We start from the raw sequence: 18,946 nt of genomic DNA on the forward strand, positions 1-18,946 counted from the left end.
GTGTTGGGCAAATGGACGAGCCTGTTCATGGCTTCACCCTCCTGGGTCCACACAGAGGTGTGAAAAAGGACACAGGCTTCATGCTGTCGCTGTGTGTGTGAGTGATAAAACACAGATGCTGATGGAGAGGTGTATTGATGTTGACACCATGTTCTTTGGGGTTTGTTGACAGAGCGGTCAGGAGTCAGTAGACCAACTGGATGCAGAATCTGGATTACATCAGCCCTAAGCCTCAGACACAAAGGGCCATGGGATCATGGATCGAGGGACTTCAATATCTGAAGAAAAGTTGACATCAGAGCAAAGAACTATGCAGACTGAGGAGTCAGAGGGGATCTAATTGACAGAATTAAACTGTCTGACTGTCTGTGTGTAGTCTATGCGTGCCTTGAGAAGACACTGTGTGTAGTCCGTGCAGCCGTTACTCACTCCGTATGGGGAGACTTTGCACTGAATCAGCTGTGCGTCTGGCCCAGCCGCTATAAAACCTAAACATAACAAGGCTCGGCCTGCCTGGCCTCTTCGCCCCCTAGTCACAGAGAGTGAGCTGCAGCTGGAGAACAGCCGTGATTTACACTCCTAAACACGCACACACGCCTATCTGTGCTCAGAGTGGCGGAGTAGGGTGAGTAATGCAGGCGAACAGCGAAAAAGTATCACCGCTGTCTAACCTATGGCGTGCCAGGGACGAGCTGAGCCTGGAGGCCTGGGGGGAGCTGAGCTCAACATAACCTCCACCTCAGCAGCAGTGAGCACAGTCTGAGGCTAATTACAGCTCTGGGGATGGCGTTACGCAGGCAACTCTGGGCGAAGAAGGAAAAGCGCTACAGAGTGCTGACTGACTTAAAACAACAAGGGGACGGTGGAGGCGTTGCCGCCCTCTGCTGATGGAGGTCAGCAGCAACACAAAGGAGGGGTGTTGGTGTTGAGACATTTTATCTGTCCATGTAGCAGAGACTGCCATATCAAATCTGCCACTCTTTAATCAGGCCACAAAATGTCCTGTATGTGACTTTCCTAATTTTTCTAAGTGAAAAGGAATGTGAAAATGTAAAGATTGGTTACAAAAGAAAGGATGGAAAGTCTCCAGAAGAGCTTCAATGCTGCTTTAACCTCTACTGGAGGGATGACCATCATTCTTTCAATACCTACAGTACATAGAAGGTGTCTACATAGAAGGTGTCTCATTGTTGACTTCACCCAACTTTTAATGAAAAGGTTTTTGTTGTTGAGGTGTTCCAAACTGACCTGACCTTATGACTTCATACAGAGATGACAGGACAGTTGCATGTGTATTTAAGAGCTTTGTAATATATTTCAAATAATGGATTTCTTGATATTTCTGAATCATTTAATGTTCAGTTGCACACTGAGCCGCACAAGCTTACAAATGAAAAGACACTAAGCTCGGAATCACTTTTAATTCCTAGTTGGACTGGAAAATAAAAACTGTTTTGGCAGATATGTATTTATTCATCCATGCAATTGACTCGAATGGAGATTTTAACTATAAGAAGGGAGACATCTCGTCTGATTACTTAAGTTTTTATTTTATCTGCCACGAAAAAGGAAAAAAATAAGTATTATTATAGCCTGATCTGACATGAGAAGAAAATGGGCAATCCATGCAGGGATTTGTGGTACATTAAATGTAATGTTTTATTTTTTGTCTAAAAGATGGTGTTTGGTTGATTAATTCATTTCACTGCCGTTACAGTAACAAGTTGAAATGTGCATGTTTCACACTCAGCTTCTTTAGCCTTGAAGTCTATCCAACTGCAAACAATTCTGATTACATGTAGCAGGTGTGAGCTAGCAGGCCAAGCTGACAGCTAGACATGAAACCAACATGTTGAACAGGCATTGTTTTATTCAATAAGGGGGTGCGTCTTGAAAGAGGCTAGAATCTCCAAAGGTTGGTCATTTGGGCTGAGGTCTGATGGCCTTCAAGGCCCTCACAAAAGGATTCACATAATTGAACCTATACTTGTCAACCAGAGCAGTGTATGGAAGCATGAATGCACATGTCGTTTAAAAGAATCAGTAGCGATACTAGAGTTATAAATAGGGAATCTCTAACTCATTTTCTTTTGTGGGTAAACTCTTAAAACCACGGCCCCAGGGAGTTCAGGAGCACGTATGTTTCTAAATCAGGCCCCCAGTTAGGGCGTGACTGACTGATCTTCACTATTAAGTGAAGTTTCTGTTCTGAGGGCGAGGCGCTATAAATATCTCTGCACCTATGTAGCTAGAACCATTTACAAAAAGACGAGACACAGAAGATGTAGTCAGTGATCTTTATCACACAACCACATGTAGAAACAATGATAACCACAGTTCTCAAGCTAGATTAACTTTCTTGGGTTACTCATGGTTTTTTATTGTTTGTTTTGTTTTTCAAGTGCACACACACACCCAGAGGCATCCCTGGTTGCTACCAAACACAGTGGTTACTAAGGCTCACAGTGAAACCACCAACGCCAATGGTGGAACAGACTGATACTGATAAAGCCTCAACTGACACAAATATGAACAACAATATTTTCCAAGTAGGTATTAAGTAATTGCTCATGTGGGCATTGGCACAGACACATGGGGAAAATTTACATAGGGATGTCCAGAAGTCATGGCACAGAAGCAACAGGTCAAACACTATAGTGCAAAGAGAGACCTTGAAGAATTGCTGTTAACAGTTTCTATGGATATCTATAGAAAGTCATTTCTTTATTATTTCAGTTTTAACATGCATCGTTTACAGGAAAATGAAAGTGGAAGTAAGGAAGGGATCCCTATGAGACTTCCATGAAATCCAGGCCTATGTGACAATTATGGGGAAATTCTTGTTGTTTTATACAAAATCTGAAGGCAGGATCAGGCCTGTGGCGAGCAGGGCGAAGCCTTTATTCATTCACTTACAGTCAGAAGACAGGATGGCTCTGACAGCTTCACATGATAGTTGGGGTGTGATGATTTACACCATGACGCGTCATAAATGTGTCGCTTGTCAAGAGACTTTTTTCCATACACCTTATGCTGTTATTTCAATGCCTTTGGGTGTAAAAGGCCAATATTCTCATTAATGTGTACGACTGATTTATGGCAATGTTGGGGCTTTATAAAGGTCTTTGTATCAATGTGGCAGAGTACATTTAGCTGTAAGGTATTGCCTGGTTAGTTGATGTATACCGTTTCTGGATTGCATTCTCCCAAAGATGCAACTATATACAAAATATGTTATAGCTAAATCTAAAATGGAATAGACCGTATTTGAATAGCCTACCCCCTCCTCCCCTCCTCCCCTCCTAAGTGAGAGACCACAGAGCTAGCATGGCAAAAACTGTGGCAGCATTGTTGAATAATAGTTTGGCATTACTCTTCAAACATGCAAGTCATAATGTCAACACCCAAATACAGAGCGCTGCAATAATATTAAACGCTTGAACTGTATGTGCTGGCTCTGATTGTCGTTACATAATATTGTGGACATACACTATTGCCTTCGCCGCCCTTTTCTTATTGTGCAAATACAAATGTTTTTAGTGCTGTGAAAACCTTGACCCAGACCTCAAGCATTTTACAGAAGTGTGTACAATTACACCACTAATCAAAACTAGTGCTAAAACATTAGTCCTGTAAAACACATTTTTAAATCAGAAATTATTACCGTGCATAATGTATTGGTCAAGTGAATAATTTAAGCAACATTTTTAACCATTTTCTAGTTCCAGCTTTTCTGTCTAATACATCACAGTATATTTTATGTCTTGTGGTTTTGGACTGTTGTTTGGACAAAATGACAGATGATTGAGGACCTCCCCTTGTGCTCTAAGAAATTGTGATGGAAACTACTGATAATTGGCAGTATACATAGATAATGATTTTAAAAAGGTCATTTTTATTTACAGCCCTAAACATAAGGAAACTGATGGAACGATACACAACACTGGAGATACTGCAAATGAACTGCGTGGAACTCTAAAGATATTTACAACTCCACTTGGAGTGAAGGCCAAAATGCAGGCAGCAGCACAACCAGTAGCCATATGGTTAACAAGGGATTTCTACTATAACTGCCTCTGTGTGTGAACAAAAGAGTGTGTCGGTATTAAGTCCTTGCTGGAAGCAGTCTCAATTAAAAAAATTAATGAAAATCACAGCAGAGCTGATTTGAATCTAGGAGGAGTGGCTCCCGGGTCTCTGTGCAACACTGTTTGAAAGCTTTGTTTAGCTAACGCAGAGCAACTGATCCAACTGGTTACTGAAAGTCCAGGCTGTACGTGTGTGCTAATCCCTCTCATGTGGGCGCGGGATTTACAACAACCTGCATACATGGACACAGAATACATGTAGAGAGGTCACGTGTTGACATTTTGATATTGGCTCCATGGGCGCTACCACCAGCACAAGCAGAGTTTCATACCCAAACATTTCAAAGAAATAGCAATGACGAAATAAAAGCGAGTAAACTTTGACACACTTGTGTATTGTGTACACGCATAACACTTTGACAAGCTATACTGGTGGCTGGTATCATAGTGAATGTGCCTGAAGCTAAAAGGGTTGTTCAGTTATGACAAGATGATCCTACAGAGAATTGAAACCAACAGATCTTTGTGTGTAGGTTGTGCTCTTCTAAACACCCACTCACCAAAATGAGGTATTTTTTCCGGCCCGTCCTGCTTCATAAGATCTCTAAATCCGACAAGCTGCTGTGGCGTAACAAACAGCAGACCTTTTTTTCTCCAAACAAACACTGGCTTTATCTAAGATGTCTTTCCGTTGATACGCTCAGTCTTTTTTTCATGAAATCAGCTGCATAAACAGAGGAAGCACAGACTGGAGATATGTGCTTGTTGTTTATTTTAGTTATTCTGTTACCATGACAAATCTACTAATGGCCTGAATTGGCTCCAGTTTCTGTTTTCTTGCCTTTGCTTCATTTCAGACCCAAATTTGCACTTTGATTATTATTGTCTTCTTATTTGTCATTTTGTCAAATATTGGGAATGTTTTTTTTTAGTTAAAAGGTGCACTCAGTGATGCTAAAGAACGCTTGTTGTCAAAATCAGTGAATATCTCTTCACAATCTACTATCTGCCGGTACTGTAAAAAAAAAAAGAGAGATATTCACAGCAAAAAAAACAAGCATTCTCCAGAACGGTTGACTTCACCGTTGCCCTATGATCAGTGAATGGGGTCTCCCTAATTCCCTCTTCTTACCAAAGCTCCTTCCTAGAATGCATATCGTTTCATGGTGTTGAAACCCTGGTGTTCAGAAAACCAAAGTGAAACTAAATGTGTGACGATGTGATTTACCTTGAAGTCGACGCTGCAGAGGCTGACTGCATCGCTGTCGTCCTTCTCTCTGCGCTTCCGCTTCTGTGGAGAAACAAACGGGCCGGATGATGGCTGTTAAGATTATTCAACATGAATCACAGGACCCACGAGTGTGAGGCATCTCGTCAACAATGGACGCTTGAACAAGTAGAATGAGTCTGGGATACACTGTATACGTTTTGTGCACTCAAAGGTTTTCTTCTTCAGTTTTTACTCTTACAGCTGACTGCCCAACCTCTTTAGTAGCAAAAGACATCGTTGAACTTTCTCCCAAACTTATACAAAACTATCAATTCAATTCAATGCCTTAATTGTCATTGCCCAGTGTACTACGAAATTCAATATTTCAAATTTTCCAGTAAAAATACATACACATGGATAAATAAGTATAAAAACCAAAAAATAAGTCCAAATACACATTTCACATATGCAGCAATATTGCATGACCACTCAGGTGAGGAGTTTTCTTGAACCTGCTGGGAGTGCGGGTTTTTGCAGACAGGTTCAAATCTCATATGCAAGTTTTGCGCATGTCTTTGGAGAACTCTGATTGAAAAAATGCCTAAGGCTTCACTTGTGTTGCTGAAGTACACATTCTTGTCTGAGGGGAATTTATGAGACTTCACATGTAGAGCAATTTACAGCCGCCCCATTCCGCGCTCGTTCTTGACGCCAATTATGCTCATTGCCCCTGCAGCTCCATTGTAAAGCTTACAATAGACACCGCTGGAGGTCCTATGGTAGGAACAGGAAAGGGCCTTTAATTAGGCAGCGGGACACTTTTAACACCTGCATGTGGACTGTCAGTCAGTGAGGTTACAGTCAGTTAGCAGGTGAGAATAGCAGTCTGGCCTGTTGAAGGGGTTGTTAAAGCATTGGTGGTGGCCTCTGGAACCCCCCACACCCCAGGGCTACAGCGCTCCATTAACTATGGAGGCCAAAGTGCCCCAGGGCAGGCAGGACACACAGGACGTCAGGACCTGATTGACCAGTGAGGTGAGGAGGACGGCACAACATGGACACATAATGGTCAGGGGTGGCTGCAGGCGATGAATGACTGAGATAAAGTGTTTGTTTGTGTTGGAGTAGGGTGGTTGGGTGGTGGTGGGGGGCGTTTCCTCTTTAGCAAGTCAACCTGTTTGTGTTGCCACATTCGTAAACCTTTTTAAGAGCTCAACAATTTCTAGTCAACACCTTTCAAATGTTTCCCACTGTGACAACAACATGCATTTCAGGTGGTGTTGTGACCGAATGTCTCGACATACCAATGAATAGCGGTGTTTGTTCAAAGTCGGTTGCGTCTCAGGAAAGGGCTTGTGAACAAAGTTGAAAATAACAAAAGATTGTGTCATTCATTTTTACTAGTAACGATTCCTTCAAAACCACAGCTTAGTACAGCAGCAGACAAGGCGTAACTGTCAGTTTGTAAGCTAGCAAAGGAATAAAAAGACGAGCTAACAGGCTAAAGAGACTTTAAGTAAAGATACATAAAACAGACAGATATTAAAGGCAGGGACTTAGCAATTGTTGCAACTTTTAGCGCTTTGTTATGATGCTTCAAACATAATTGAGAACACTGTGATTACTACTAGGATTACACCCTTTTCAGTCAGCTAATACTTTAATCTCTGCGCCTATAGGTTTAAGAAGTACATGTCTTTCATATCATGAAATATACTGATGTTACAGGTTTGAATTAACAATATGGAAAGTATAAATTCCTGCATGTACAGGAAACCTCCAATGCTTTTGATGCTTTTTTTGTATTTTTTTTAAAAACTTGGTTATTTGTTATTAAATAAACGTATTAAATGTATATATGTTTTCTGTACTGGTTCAATGTTAGCTGTCTTGCCACTTTCTGTGGGATTATGTCATTCTAACAATACAATAGTTTTGTTTGTTATACCATTTTGTTTTTGGAATTATTCATCTGGCAAATTGAAGACCAACAAAAGTGCATTAATACACACTGTGGAAACCCTGCAGTACATTTATCTATATCGTTACCAGGGCTGCCAAGTTTCACCAAAAGTTTGGAGTGAGATTTTTTGGCCGAGGGACCCAAAACCGTGTCCTCTTTCCCACCCAATCATTTTTGCTAGTGTCCTGCAAGTTTACATATTGTTCATAATAAATCAGAAATAAAAGATAATTGGAAAATGTGATAAAACATCAAAACTCTTATTAAAATAAACTAATTCATGAATTGCAAAGTCATAGGACAGGTTTTAATTAAACATTAATTAAAAATTTTGAGCATTAAACACTTAATTTCCTGCATTCTGGTGAATTTTTATGAAGCAATGTGTGCCTTTTCTGCATTCATTTTTATGTGAAGTAAAAGAGAACATTCACGGTTTCGCTGACACAAATTTAATTGAATAGCCTACAATGCATGTGTAGTGCTTTCAAATATCTCCTGTAGCCTATTGTTAAAACATTTGGTTAAACTGTAATAAAGGTAAATATTCTATATGTATTCAACATTGTATGGGTTATCCAATTATCCAATTTCAATTCACCATTATTATATTAAATCTATGACACTTGATGTCTTCTCAGAACATATTTTTCCCACAGTAACCTCTAAGCTTAGTTACTCAATACATTCATTCAATTAAGGTTGACAACATTTTAGAACAAAAATGTGTTGGTGTGTCAACCAGCCCAATAACATAAATTATGCAAAACAAGCTTGAATATATCAAGTGAAGTGACTGATTTGAATTAAGGTGTTCTTACCTCTTTGTTCATTTAATACCGGCGTCCTTGTTGTCATTAATTTTCCATATAATTTGAACAAAGGGCGGGACTGGGAGGCAGCGGGCTTTTATTAGTTTTGTAGTGTAACGCAGGGGGGCGTGGCCGTGGTGGTTTGCCAAGTGGCTGCTGCGGCTACGGGCTGCACACGGCCATGGACCTATAAAGAAACCGCGCGTGCAGAAAGCATGGCAGAAAGAGGATGTCACGGAACTCAGTCCGTTTAGCTTTTCAAAATAAGACTTTCAAAGTAAAAGTACCAAATAAATATATATATATTACGGGGATTCATTTCTCTGCGTGAGAAATTGGAGGTGTGGCGTGTGAGCGTGTGAACTGGTTGATATGCGTGTGTCTCACGGCCAAAGCGTGAGACTTGGCCGCTCTGCGTTAAATTTCTGCCAAACCAATTAAGAATGGTTCATTGATAAGGTACGGACCTTATACAGTCCACTCCATAGATGGTAAAGGCCCTTAATCTAACTGCCGGTTTGAATATAACTGCTAGTTAGATTAAGTGGTATCTGGGGTTGTACTTATCATAGGTGGAGGTAATCATATGTAAGGTTGGAAATAAGGAGCAGCTTCTCCCCTTATGACATCATAAGGGGGGATACATCTGACTGGGGAGTTTGTTTTCTCATAATTTGGGAATCTCTAGTCACACCGGGGACACATAGTAATACACAGAAATAATAAAGTTAAAGACAAAGTAAACAGCGCTTAGAATCTGACCCAGCATTCAGTGCCAAGGCTTTTCAAAAATATTTTGAGTGCCACATTCCAGACACAATCCAATCAATGAGGTTCAATACCCGGACCTTCTACAGTAGAGCTTTACGTTTTGTAACAGCTCCTTGGCAGGACATCAATTTTTCACTCAATGCTGACTGGACACTATTTGTGAGTGTGTGTGTGTGTGTGTGTGCAGGAGTAATATGATAAGAATAACATTCAGACTAGGTTAAGAAAATGTCAACCGAGTAGGGAGACTGTCTGCAAGCTCATTGTCTACAAAGGGTGCGTGCTAAGCGTGATTGCTCCCTCCAAGCTAAATATTGCCATAAGCTTCGGGTTTTACACAGGAGATTAAAAAATAGAAAACGACAGTGGAGTAATCTCTGTGCAAAAACAGACAAGGCGGCCAGTGGGGAAAGGAGGAGAGAAAATTAGCCGTCCTGTTCCTGCTGCCACCTTTGGAAATCCCTCAGTCAGCAGCTCGCAGGCGGGGTAACATACACTCCAAGCAGCGACCTGTTCCAATGGTGGGCTTGGTTCAACGCAAGAACTCTGACTCAACAAACATGGCCACACTTTGCTGCCACAGACACGAAACTGTTGCGACCTGTGCGTGCTTACTTTGTTCATTATCTGGGGAGACTTGTATGTAACATGAAAGGACGATGATGTACACAGAAAAACACAAACAAAGCTAATGCAACACACACACACACACACGTTTCAACACTTTCAGACAGACAATGAGGGGTTATGCTTTTCTGTCTTTAAATGCCTGTGTTACGACAGAGGCTTGTTCTGCTACCTGCCACATTCAAACAATATCACGGTTTCATATGACAATGACATCATGGGTTGCATGTTCAAAGAAAAATCCATCATTTGACATGATAAGCTGCTCATTGTGACCCAGGCCTGGATTAGGTGGGAGCCAAACTAGAACACACACACACACACACACACACACACACACACACACACACACACACACACACACACACACACACACACACACACACACACACACACACACACACACACACACACACACACACACACACACACACACACACACACACACACACACACACACACACACACACACACACACACACACACACACACACACACACACACACACACACACACACACACACACACACACACACACACACACACACACACACACACACACACACACGCTTTTTTCATCTCCAAATACAATAGTTTTTGTCATTTTTGATGTGAAATGATTTGAATGGATGTGTGTCTCCGGAATACATAGAAATAATTTTCCAAACTGTATTTAAAAAATAAAATAAAATATTTTAATGATTTTTCCTAAACGTTTATGATTTACTTATCAGTTACATGTGTACATGTGCACACCGCTAATTTAAACACTCAAAAGCTGGCAGTGTTGTTAACTGCTTTGCCAAAAAAAGTGTATTGAGCTATGACTAAAATATGTGTGTTTTGTAAGGGGGTGGGGCACAGCAACAAGCTGGCTGGGGGAAATCCCCACCCATCATTGTTCTGCTCCATCTCACTCACATGTAAATGACATCTAAAAGCATGAGCTGCTCTGCTGACAGAGTATATGCACCCAGACCTCTACAATGGCCAGACCTCTGCCACTCAAATATATCATTAAAGAGACTACTGTGTTGGTGCAGCCATTCCAACTCAGTTGCACTCACACAAAGTAACATAAAAATAAAGTGTTATTTATTAAAAATATTGTGAAATATTGGACAGAATTACACAGCTGATCAAATACTGACCAGCCCACATTACTAATACATTACTTTGTAATGTGAACGGGGTACTTGTGATAACTTTCTAGAGTTGCAACATTTTCCACAGCTGTTTTCCACATTATAAACAGTGTGCAGTATGAGTGTCTAATAAGAAAATAGGAAATAAAATGCTACTACTACTTATCCACAACAGCCCATTGTGTTTCTTTTACGCGGTGCCATTTAAGGTCTGAGTGTCTGAAGTTGCAAAATGTCACTGGTTCTAGCTCCTCAATTGTAACATTAGAGCTAGTAGTCTATTATATTAAACCAAATAAATTATGGTTTTGGAAAGGTTTTTAAACACAACTTCTTTATCTGGGGGAAATGGGAAATTTTTGACGAACTGTTTGTTGTTAGTCAGAATACCCTCTAGGCTCTCTCTGGTAGGACTGTCCCTTTTGATAGAAAAATGTATTCAAACTATAGTTAAAAAAAAGAAAGATTATCCAAACTGTAATCTGTGGTACATATAAAGCTAACAGCCCGTGCCTTTGACACCCAGCAGGGGGTGTTCCTAAAATTAAATGTTGTTGCTAAATTATGCTACATTAAAAAAATAAAAAATAAAAATTCAGCAGTATGTCAGAATAATTGGACTTCAGAACACTTCACAATAGTTTATAATACTCAAGACGGGACTTCTTGATGTTAGGAACTTATCACAACCGGCAATTTATTTAGTTACAATGTCAGCTCTATAACCTATTTCAGGATTAATTACATGATTTTTTGAAAACGTGGCACAGCTAAAACCAGTAGCAGGGGGAAGTGGATGACAGCAAGTCACCTGGGGTGGTTCTTCCATTTTTAATGCATTTACCATAAGCAGCTGCACATTGCACGCTTTAACATGTGGATCCTGTGTCTTCATTGAAAGGAGATTAAAACAGATCAGATATGGACCCTGACTGCAGCATTTCAACATACATACGTACTTTTATGGCCCCCTGCCAAAGGCCTGGGAGCAGAGACAGGCGTGTGTATTCACCTCTGCAAGATTAGAGAATCTAGTGTTTAGAGAAAAATCTTTGTTTACTATGTTCCATTCTTCCTCTTATTTGAATTTATTGGCGGGCTGACCTGTCTGCTGCTGCTTTGTCATGATACATAGCGATACTACTACCATCCGGCTTAACCCGCCTACTAAGTGAGGGTACTGTCCGTAGTGGAAACGCAAGCCGGATATAGGGTTGCCTTTCCGTACAAAACTATACTCTACCAAACAGAACTGTACTGCTCAGCGGAAATGAGGCATGGATCCAAAAGACTGAACAGCTGCAATGCAACATCAAAGTGCACTGCATCTGCTTAGAGATGATACATATGGGTTCTCTTAATGAACGGCCAATGGAGAGCACCTTGGATGCATTACGTGACATCAAGTGTTCAAGGGATATACATCCTGCTCTCTGTGGAATGCCAAAGAATCTTCACACGGTCGGCGGTTAAAGAAGTCAGTTTTAGTTTGAATGTAAATTGCTGTTGATATGGGAAAGGCCTTCCCACAACAATTATCAATGTTTGTGTGAAAAAACCCAACGCGACTCTGCAGCTGACAGCCATATTAAATCTATTAAATCACAGCGTCTGATTAAAGCTGGAATGCTGTTTATCACACAGGCCACTCTTGAGGCTGACATCTCTGTCCGCCTGAACTTGTTGCTTAAAGACAGAGACAGAATCCTTAGAATCTGACTTTGGCTGTTTGTAATTACCTTCACATTCCGCCAAATGGCAGTCTGGTTTGATGTGCTCCACCTTGGCATTGGTCTGGAAACCCGACGCAAAATTCTCACCATTTCAGAAAGCCCCTCGAGGCCTCGTACCTGATGTAATCTGAGAGAATGCACCAGGCACCCAGAGAATGCACGCCTCCCCTCTCCATCCAAGGTTCGCCGAGGGGGCCAACACATCTCCAAGTACACCTGGCCTTGTCCCAGCCAGGGATGAAAAAAAAATCCCCCTCCTAACCACTTCAAAGCCCAGTCAGAGACCTGGCTAAACATGAGTCAAAGCCTTGGCAAAAACCTTTAAGATTTAAGTGGCAGGGTTGAGATAAGATGGGCAACGAGAAAAAATGCACTTCCAGGATTCTTTCATCGCTCGCCTTTTGGTAGATCCATAATTTAAGGACCGAATCGGGGAGAGGAATGGGGGAGTCAATTGAATGGGTGAGCTAATGAGGTCCACATTGCTTCGGTGGATGAGCTAAGCGTACCATGTTTTGCGAATCAAAGGCGGCAGGCTGGCACGAGATAAAGAGCCATTGGCCTTCTCTCTCCAACCTTGCTTTCATATTTCTCCTACTCTGCCTTCACATGAGCGATGGATTGGGTTTCAGGCAGCTGTAAACCCCCGGACTGCCCTCCACACTCGGCATGCTGCTGGCAGTCTAGTACGTTTGCTCTTTCGCTGGTTCTAATCAGCTGGACTCATTTAAGGATGTCTGTAAAACCACAAGCAGGCTGGTGTATTGGAGACAGCAGAGGCTTGTAGGTCATTATGTTCCTCTGGATAAGGGGGTGGGAGGGATAAGGAATCGGAGCCGGCTGGATTTGCTTTATCCAGCATTTGGTCTCTGGCAACATGAGCAGTCCTTGTTCAGCCATGAGGGAGCCACATTAACAGCAGTCAGCACAGTCCCTCACTGAGGTATTCGATGAAGATACAAGTGCAGTGCTAGGAGCTGCCAAGGGAAAAAGCCGGCCTGGAATGTAGAGCAACCCAGATTTCGGCTCCACTGATAGCACTTTAAAGCCAAGGTACGGGCATAAACGCTGGTGATTGCAGTCAGGGTCGAATCTAAAGGCCGTGTCCAGTTCTTTATACGTTTTTATAAGCACCCTTAGTGAAAAATGTGGATGGACAATAACTTACAAACTAGTGCTGTGCTGTACCTCCTTGTTGACTGTTTACTGCAATTGTTCTTTATATTTGAATCAACCAGACAATTGTAGACTATCAAGTACGGAAATGTATGTTGTGTTTTGCATTCACAATTTTTTTTCTCGTTTTAGAATTTCTTCCCCTAAAACAGATTATAAACACATGCGTGCAATGGCACAAAAACATTCCCACAAACTAAGGGGCTTACCCACCTGTAATTATAGGATAATATGTCAGCCAGCTTGTTCGCCAAGTCATTTTCCTGTAGACATATGCATACCTGAAGCACTTTAATAGTCTTGTTTTGTGTATCTTTATAAATAGAGATGTCCCGAGCCGTTTAGTAGCTTGTGAGAATTAAGGTGGGCCGAATTGGAACACTACACCTTTCACATCAATGTGTCACATACTTTTGTAATTAACATTTAGGTCAATAGTATCAGATCAGATTTGGTATGTACAAGCGGATACCCAATATTAAAGGACTGGGATCAGAGCCCGATCAAGACATCTCTATTAGTAATATATTCACCTATAATAACAAGTTGATTGAAAAAATGGGTCTGCTGAGTGCACACTGTCAGTATATCTAGTCACTTTGATTTATTAGAAAATGGCAGTGCTGTTGCACAAAAGGCAGGTTTGATGGTTTTACCTTTTCACCCAATAAAATATACGTCATGGCATTATGAGCAATTAGCTTCTCGTATTCTTCAAAAATAATTATACTCAAGTGTCTTAAAGGTGCAGTGTGTAATATGACATCATCAAGAAAGTTTGAGAAAGTTCTAGAATGCAACGCTCCCTGGGTAACCCCTCCCCTTTTGAATAATAACAGAAGCTACAGTGGCCTTCAAGGACAAGAACAATTCTAAATTCTAAACAATGCACCTGATGACATTCCAACCATGACGCTTCCAACATGGCGGCGCCATGCCTTGGTCCAAGGTATGGAGAAATATGGACATATATAAGACCCTTTCTAAGGGAAAACAAAATAATTCTAAAAAAAAATGTATTTTGCTATTATGCACTAAATTAAACGTACTTATGGATATTATAATTATTTTCTACAAAGTCTGCTAGGAAATAAAACCCAAAATTCTACACACTGCAGGTTTAAATTGGTGTTGTATTTAGGATAATGCTAGTTATTAAACTGTAAATAAGTGTTACGGTAGCTGTGGGCCAACAAGCTGCTGCCTTTCCTTCGCTTTGACAATGAACAGGGCTACCTTGTCTGGGACTTTGTTGAAAACTCCGAGACGAGATTTAAAGCCAAAATACGGGAAGCGGCACCCTTAGTACACTCCCAATGTGCACAACGAGGCAGGAGTCAGCCAAAATCCAGCTCGAAGAAATGTGCAGATGCCAGACGGTAAATGTGTATGAAATGCATCATGCAAGTACTGTATATTCTATGAAGTAAAAAAAAAGAGGGCTTGTGATATTCCTGCTGGTTAGGACTCATCTTAGCTATGGACCACCTTGAACGTTTGGTTTTCTATTTCATTGCTGTAGGTCAGTTTTATTCGGAATTAAATAGCCAAACTGTAGTATGCTTGGATCTTGCAGGTGGCCTATGGTGATCTGTTAACTGTAACATGTGAGGTCTGTACTCACCAAACTGAAGTCCCATTGTGGTCCAGGGGTGAGGAAGGTGAAGGAGCTTCCTCTCCGCAGCGACCTGAGTAACAATCAGAGAGGAGGGTCAAAATAACAGAACAAGAATGCATCCTCAGCCATAAAAACTCACTTGTAGGATGGGCATACTAAATCCCTCAAAATCTACCACGTGAACAAACCAGCACTCAGTCTGAACCAACCATGACAATATTTAAATTTGAGCACCAAATCTCTTCAAACCACCAGTGGAGTCTACTATGAGCCAGAGTCCCAGACAAAGAGTGAGAAGAGCTGTTGACTTAAAGGGATAGTTCAGTATTTTTGGGGGATGGGGTTGTATGAGGTACTACTTATGCATTGTGTGTGACCTTATGGAGTTGGCGATCAGCACAGTAACTATACTAATATTTATTTTTAATAGAATACAGTTTGTGGCGGAAAAAAGTTTTTCTGCTGGCCCCCTCTATAACCATACAATGCTGCCTACTACAGCGATGTCTTCCCCAAACTCCTTCTAGGGACTGCGCTGATCGCCATCTCCATAAGGTAACAGGCAAACTATGCATAAGGACCTCATAAAACCACACTTCAAAAAAATACTGAACTAACCCTTTAAGGTCAAAGCATTCATAAGGTGATATGAGGGGAAGAATGACTCAGGGAACAGAGGTGTCCTGAGAAAACCGTCCCCTCCCTTTACCTACCGCAGCCTCAGCATGGTGTAGCCACAGCAACGTCCTCCAATCACACCAGGACTGACAGATAAAGCTGCTTCTGGTCACAGAGTTTCAGAGAAGGGAAACATGACCCTGGTCCACTTCCTCAGAGAGACCTCATCAACCACCAAGCTGTCCTGACCCCCTGACAGATTTGAAGGAGGAGTCCTGTATCCCACACACCTATCTCCCTCCCAAAGATTTTGGATCCATCCCAATTTTTCTTGGGATTTTTTCTTGAAGGGGACAACTTTTACCTTTTTTGGGAATTGTCCTAACTGGACACTCCCCCCAAAACCATGCATATGGTAAATCGGCCCAAATGTCAAACAACTTTTATTTAACCTGGGAGGATTATTGAAGTAATGCAAAAAAAGGTTAGGCCGGATAAGGCCACACTGAGGACAGTTACACAACACATCCCCTTCTGTGAATGGATGGTTAACCAGCAAGAAGAGAAACATCAAAGCAGCCCTTACGATCCGTCTTGCACCAACAATAAATTGGATTTTTATTGAAGCAGTAACTTTTCAATGAGAAGTGTGTCTCATGACTGCCGTACATGGCTCAGTAACTGTGCAACTTATGTGTTACAGAAGCGATGTGCTACATTGACGAGGACAGCAGAAGGAGGGGACTGCTTACTGTTAGAGCATTTATCAGGATGGTTTAATGTTGATCAAAGACACAATGCTAAGCTTTTAATATATATACATTGTTTAAACCTTGTCTGTATATTTCTCTAAAACAACTATCTTTAAATGGCATTGATTTCAACATTAGTTTTTTTCAATACTTCAGTCTGAACCAAATCATACTGAACAAAAAAAACATGCCGAAAAATGCATTTTTAAGACCCGTACGTAGTATTTTTTGATATATAAAATGAAAGTGGCCGTATGTATCCGAAAAATCCTTGACACTAATATGTTGTAAAATGAAATAAAGCTTTTAACATCTAGATTGTGTTGTTTTTAAGGGATTTGTACACATTAGTTAAATATTGCATTATTTCCATTCAAATTTTTCTGAAAAATTGTAATCCAAAAAAGAATAATCTTATAAATCCTGTTTTCTTTTTCATGACAAGAATCATCTTTAATATTCACCCGATTCACCTGCAGTGTCTCGTCTTAAGACAGTGTGGAGTATGTTTAAAGGAACTATCACGCATCAACAGTGCATCCCACTGAGCAGACATGGTGGCACAATGATTCAAAACCGCCTACAGTGCTCATCTTGCATAATCCAATCTGTAATTTACACAATCGTAAATTTTGTCTTATAATATTGATGATATGTTGAGGCCTTAGATGGCGGGGACCTCTAAAAGGGCATCAGCATCCCAAAAATGCAGAGCTGCCGAGAAACACTTGTTCAGCGTGTGTGTCCGGCAAGTGCTGCTGGTAAGCCTGAGTCATTCCAGTCATACTGCCGCCTCTACTACTGTTTCTCCAGGTGGTCTTATCCAGTGACCCAGAAGACAACTGTCCATCTACTGCCAGCAATACAGGCAGCTGCAGTACTACCGACACCTCGTATAGCAGTGGGTTGGGGCTTACGCTTAAACTGCTGACAGAAAAACTAACTCATATCTATTTTGATAACTTATAAGACATTTTTCAAGGACACATATGGAATGTTCTCTGGTTTCAGCTTCTCAGAAGTGAGAAAATGGCGGTGTGTTGTATCATTGTTAACAGAATCATACCAAGGCAACGCATTGGGTTCTGGGAAATTGTGCCGGGCATTCTTTTCTTTCTTATAAATGATCTCTTTTTAATATCTTGTTGAATGCAGTATTTGCACATCAGCAACATTGACAGTCATTAACTGAGCCCACTTTTGTTCACACAAGCTACAGTTTTGAAGTTTTTGGAGGGTGCGAAATACTTTTACATTACATTCCCATACAATGATGAGAATTATTTTAATGTTACAATCCATGGCATGCTCTCTATCACTGTGTATCGCCTCTTTTAACTATATTTATAACTAAGGGATTGTTCAAACAAAGATAGTGAAAATATGCTAGGCATCATGCGAAAGGATATGTCCAATATCAAACCTTAATTGAATACAAACGTTGGTCAAGTAAAGCAAGACATTTGACAATGCTACCCAGCAAGTTGGGATTTTTTTAAATGTCATGGACAAGGATTCACATAAAGCAGCAGCCTCATACTAATGTACCATGATGTTAAATCTGAGCTGTTGGTAACATTTTGCATAGGTATTACGAGTTTCTCTAATGTTGATATAGCCCTTCTAGTTTTGGAAAACTTGAAGGTACATAAAAGGTCAACCAATGCTTTACTTTTTAATGGAGACCAACATTTTGCAACAGTCTTTGAGATACCATGTATTTGCTCACACTCAGACCAACATTTTGGATCAGAAATTCAATTGACTGTAGCCATTTAAAACGAAGCAATAGCACAGACATGAATGAAGAGACAATGAAATAAAACCCAACAAAAAGAAGGGAGAAATTGGGCCTCAGTGGGCTGAACCAAGCACCTAAACACATTCATTTACCAAGTTAGGTGTTGAGTGTCAGTTGGGACCACCCATGTGGGAATAAATGCACCAATGCTACTCTACTGTAAGGTGGAAACAGCATGTGTTGGGAAATAATGATAGTTAAATAGAGATGGAAAACTGAGAAGCTCCCTGGGTGTCCTGGAGGCAAGTCAGGGCTCAGAGGTCACTGCAGGTGTTGGTCAGGCTTAGCTGTCAAAGTGCTGAGTTAACTTGACATCCCTGTTAAACCTGCAGTGTGTAGAATTTTGGGTTTTATTTCCTAGCAGATTTTGTAGAAAGTAATTATAATATCCATAAGTACGTTTAATTTAGTGCATAATAGCTGATTTTTTTTTTTTTATTATTATTTTTTGCCTTAGAAAGGGTCTCATATATGTCCATATTTCTCCATACCTTGGACCAAGGCCTAGTGGCCGCCATGTTGAAAGCATCATAGTTGGAATGTCATCAGGTGCATTGTTTAGAATTTAGAATTGTTCTTGTCCTTGAAGGCCACTGTAGCTTCTGTTATTATTCAAAAGGGGTGGGGTTACC

This window comes from Ammodytes marinus, assembly GCF_949987685.1.
Source record: "Ammodytes marinus genome assembly, chromosome: 22".
Taxonomy (NCBI): Eukaryota; Metazoa; Chordata; class Actinopteri; order Uranoscopiformes; family Ammodytidae; genus Ammodytes; species Ammodytes marinus.